Here is a 5,377-nt window from a genome sequence, read left to right as displayed (position 1 = left end):
CACTGTACTCTCTGTCATCTGTAAGCTGGTGAAGGTGCACCAACAGTGTTATTATCAATATTTAATCAGCAATAACCCGCTTAGTGACGTCCAATGTGGGTTCCACCAGGCCCACGCAGACCCTGACCTGATTGTAGCCTTGGTTCAAACGTGAAATAGAATTCCAGAGGGAGGTGATAATGACCGTCCTTGACTGCAAGGCATATTTTAACGAGTGTAGCATCAAGGGAGACCAGGCACACTGGGACTAACGGGTTCTGTGGGGTACTGTCTGCATCGGTTGGGGTCATACCGAGCTGTAGGAAGATGATTGCAAATTTGCAAGTTAGTTTTTCACAGCTCCAGGGCATTTTTGCAGAAGTTCTTCGGGATAGTGTCCCAGCCCAACCATCTTCAGCTGCTTCATTAATGTTCTCCCCTCCACCAATAGGTCAGAATTGGTGACTTTCGTCAATAATTGCACAACGCTCGGTATCATTCATGAATCTCGGATACCAAAGGACACCATGTTCAAAATCAACAAGATCGGGATAATATCCAAGCTTCCCTGACAATTCACAAGTAACATTCATGTCACATTAGTGGGCATTCATGTCACACAGTGGTTAGAACTGCTGCCTCACAGCGCCTGAGACCCGGGTTCAATTCCCGCCTCAGGCGACTGACTGTGTGGAGTTTGCACGTTCTCCCCATGTCTGCGTGGGTTTCCTCCGGGTGCTCCGGTTTCCTCCCACAGTCCAAAGATGTGCAGGTCAGGTGAATTGGCCATGCTAAATTGCCCGTAGTGTTAGGTAAGGGGTAAATATCGGTGGCTTGCGGGTCTGTGTGGACCTGTAGGGCCGAAGGGCCTGTTTCCACGCTGTAATGTAATCTAAACTAAATCTAATCTAATCACACAAAGGGTAGGCAATTTCCATCTCCAATTTGACTCAATTTAACCATTTCTACTTGACGTTCAAGGCATTACCATCACCATATCTCCAGTATAAACATCATTGGGGTTACAATTGATCAGAAACTCAGTTGAACTTTTGACATAAACAAACCAGATAGAAGAGCTGGTCAGATGCTAGGAAAGCTGCAACAAGTTACTTACCTTCTGACTCCCAAAGTCTGCTCACATCAGGAAGTTATCAGGATTGGATGAAATACTCCCCCTTGCATGGATTTGTGCAGCTCCAACAGCACTCCAGAAGCTTGACACCACCAAGGATAAAGCAGCCTGTGTGATTGTAAAACTACAAGTGTTCATTTCCTCCACTACCAACACTCAGTAGCAGCAAGGTGTTCTATTTACAATTTCAGTTTATTCGTCAAAGGATTTTAGACAACACGTTCAAAACACATGACCATTTTCCATCCAGAAGGACGAGGATGGATGATGCTTGTGAACATCATCCCTTGAAAGTTGCCCATTGAATCACTCACCATCCTGACATGGAAACTTCTCACCATTCCTTCACTGTCTATGGGTCATATGCCTCGGATTCTTTACCCGAGGGCAATGTGAGTCAGTCTGCAGCATGTGAACTGCTTCGAATCAAGATGCCAGCTCACCGCCATATTTTCAAGGGCAACTGGTGATGGTCAATAAATACTGTCCTGTCGGCAATGCCTAAGTCCCATGAATGACTAAAAAATGAGTCATACAGGGCATTTCAACAATTGTTGCACCCATCGAGAGGAAAGCAGAAAGATACAACGAAAGAGGAGGCCAGGAATTGCGACTTGAAGATGACAAAGGTTTGCAAAAATCCAGGGAAGAAACTAATGAAAAGTGCAATACAAGAGAGAGAGAGAGAGAGGGAGAGCGATAGTTAGATAAAGAGATTGATGATAGTAAGTTGTGGAAAAGTAATGATTTGGAGAGGGGATCTCCAGCTTCTGTCGCGACACTACGGATTTCTTACAAAAACTCAGCACCCACGGACCAGTCGAACCGGGAGCATTCTTCGTCACAGTGGACGTTTCCACACTCTACACCAGCATCCCCCACAATGATGGCATCGCGGCAACAGCCTCAGTATTCAACACCAACAACTGCCAATCTCCAAACACCATCCTACAACTCATCCGCTTTATCCTTGATCACAATGTCTTCACCTTTGACAACCAGTTCTTCATCCAGACATATGGAACAGCCATGGGGACTAAATTTGCACCCCAATATGCCAACATTTTCATGCACAGATTCGAACAAGATTTCTTCTCTATGCAGGATCGCCAACCAACATTATACACCAAGTACATGACGACATTTTCTTCCTCTGGACCCATGGTGAGGAGTCACTGATAAAACTACACAGTGACATCAACACGTTTCACCCCACCATCAAACTCACCATGGACGACTCTCGACTGTCTGTCTCATTCTTGGACACATGCATCTCCATCAAGGACGGACACCTCAGCACCACACTCTACCGCAAACCCACAGACAACCTCACAATGCTACACTTCTCCAGCTTCCACCCAAAACATATTAAAACAGCCGTTCCCGGTGGACAAGCCCAATGCGTACATCGGATCAGCTCAGATGAGGAAGAATGTGACGGACACCTGGAAGTACTCTGGGATGCCCTCACAAAAACAGGGTATGATGGCCAACTCATCGACCGCCAGTTCCGACGTGCCACAGCAAGGAACCGTAATGACCTCCTCAAGAGACAGACACGTGCTGCAACCGGCAGGGTCCCTTTCGTTGTTCAGTATTTCACAGGAGCTGAAAAACTACACCATGTTCTTCGTGACCTGCAACACAGTATCAATGAGGATGAGCACCTCACCAAGACCTTCCCCACACCTCCACTACTTGCCTTTAAACAAACGCCAAACCTCAAACAGACCGTTGTTCGTAGCAAGCTACCCTGCTGTCAGGACAACTCCATACAACCCTAACATGGTAGGCGCTGCAAGACGTGTCAGAGTGTGGACATAGATACCACCATTACACGTGGGGACATCTCCCACCTTGTACATGGTAGGTACTCATGTGATTCAGCTAACGTTGTCTATCTTATACTTTGCAAGCAAGGATGCCCGGAGGCATGGTGCATTGGGGAAACCAAGCAAAGGCTACGATAACGGGTGAATGGGCACCACACATCAATCAACAGACAGGAGTGTTCCCTCTCAGTTGGGGAACACTTTAGTGGCCCAGGACGTCCGACCTCGGACCTTCGGATGACCATCCTCCAAGGTGGACTTCGGGACAGGCAGCAGAAAAAAGTGGCCGAGCAGAGGCTGATAGCTCGGTTCGGTACCCACAGGGAGGGCCTCAACCGGGACCTTGGGTTCATGTCACATCACAGGTGACCACCAATGCACTATACACACACATAGATACTCCTACACACACACACACTCTCACACACACAGACACTCCTATACACACATACACATGGACACACATATACACAGATGCGCACACAGACACCTACACACACCCTTATGGACACACACACTCCCACACTCATACATGTACCCCCTCACAGACTTAAGACATTTTGCACTCACTACACACACACATACGCTTTCTCACACTCACAACACCCAACCCAGACAGACAGACACACACAGACAGACAAAGACCCACATGCATACATATATTTTGTGGGGTGAATTTGTACTTGCAGGGTTACATTGTACTTTGCTCAAAAACTGCATGCATTCATGTAGAACTCTGAGCTCAAAAACAACATGAATTCATGTAAAACTCCGTTATCTCACATTTTAGATGAGAATCAATCTAAACATCAGGTCATAGACAGAGAACACAGGGGGCTAACACCTTCAACATATTGTCTAGCTATCACCATTGTTAACAGATAACCTGAGAATGCAACTTTTTAAAACAAGGGTTTGTAATTTACACATGAAAGAAGTGAAACTATCACGGTATTCTAACAGATGAAAGGCTTAACAGACAATCAATTTTTCAATGTATAATTTCAGTTACATCACACTGTAAATTTTTTGCTATAAATTCTGTGTGTTAGGATTGAGCCCTCCACTATCACCTGATGAAGGAGCAACGCTCAGAAAGCTAGTGTGCTTCCAATTAAACCTGTTGGACTATAACCTGGTGTTGTGTGGAAAGATGAAGCTGATAATGGGGATCATACACGGATGACAAAGGGTTGGCTATGCTGAAATCAATCCGTGTCATGCAGGATATAGAGTGCGTGGGTGGATAAAGCACATGAAATGTGTTGCTGAGTTTCGAAAATTATTGATCTCAATATTGAGTGCTGAAGGCTTGCATAGTCCCCAGACGAATAATGAGATGTTGTCTTTGGTGCTTTCACTGTGCCTTGCTGGAGCACGGCAGCATGATCGACAGAAACCTTGAGCACAGAACACAAAAGATGTTCTGAAGTGACAAGCATCTCGGAGCCTAAAGTCATTTTACAAACAGAGCAAAAGTATTTCACAAAGTAATCCTACATGTCTGTATTTCATGCCTCCAATGCAGAGGAGACCACATTTGGAGCAGTGGTTTGATTTGTCGTGGTCGCACGTACGGAGATACAATGAAAAGTGATATTTTTCACGCTCTATAGGCAGATCATATCATACAAGGTGTAAAGAGGTTACAAAACAGATTTCAGAATACAGTGCTACAGCCACAGAGAAGGTGCAGAGAGTGTTCAAGATTGTTTAATTGTAACATTATATCCTGCACTCTGCTCTGTTACCCTGATGAAGTTTCATCGTAGAATCTGCCTGTAAAACTAATAAGATGACACTTTTCACTGAACTATAAAAGTGATAAACCAAATTAAGTAATTTAAGAAGTCGGTTTAAAATTCTGATAGCAGCAGAGAAGCAGCTGTTCCTAAATCTGTTCGTATGTTTTCAAATTTCATATCTTCTACCCAACGGGAGAGGTTCAAAGAGTATGACCAGAGTGGGACGGTCTTTAATTTTATTGGTGCCTTCTCAATGTAGCAGTAGGAACAGTTGCAGACAATAGATTAAAGGCTGGTTGACACAACGGACAAGGATGTGATCACGAATACAGTAGACTAGATTGATTGAAGTGTAGCTAAACTGCTGCCTCACCCGAACGTTTGCCTGGAGCTTTGGATAGTGACAAGTAAGAAGTTAAAATCTTGATCCTTCTTTCCCCACAGAAGGTGACATCCTCAGAACAGATGCGATGGAGAGAGAGTGAAACTGGGAGAATGCAAGTGAATCCTTCCTGGAATCAAGATGAGAGGATGCACTATTCAGATTCTCTGGAAGTTTGTAGATTTCTGAAATAATAAGTGCCCAGCCTATTTCCAGTCATCGAAACAGAAACATCTAAAACAGAGAGGGTGGTAGCACTGACTTTGACGACAATGTGTTGGACAAAGAAGGATCAGAGTAGGAG

The 5,377-nt window shown here is 44.8% G+C and overlaps 1 pseudogene; it reads left to right on the top strand.

Annotated features, from left to right (window-relative positions):
- Positions 1-2,343: 2,343 nt before the first annotated feature.
- LOC148136417 (uncharacterized) lies at positions 2,344-3,315 on the top strand (annotated as a pseudogene).
- Positions 3,316-5,377: the final 2,062 nt, after the last annotated feature.

This window comes from Chiloscyllium plagiosum, unplaced genomic scaffold (assembly GCF_037043375.1).
Source record: "Chiloscyllium plagiosum isolate Xiang-an unplaced genomic scaffold, Cpla_swu_hap1 HiC_scaffold_45, whole genome shotgun sequence".
Lineage (NCBI taxonomy): Eukaryota > Metazoa > Chordata > Chondrichthyes > Orectolobiformes > Hemiscylliidae > Chiloscyllium > Chiloscyllium plagiosum.
Note: the sequence above shows the minus strand (reverse complement) of the source record. Positions and strands in the feature narration are given on the sequence as shown.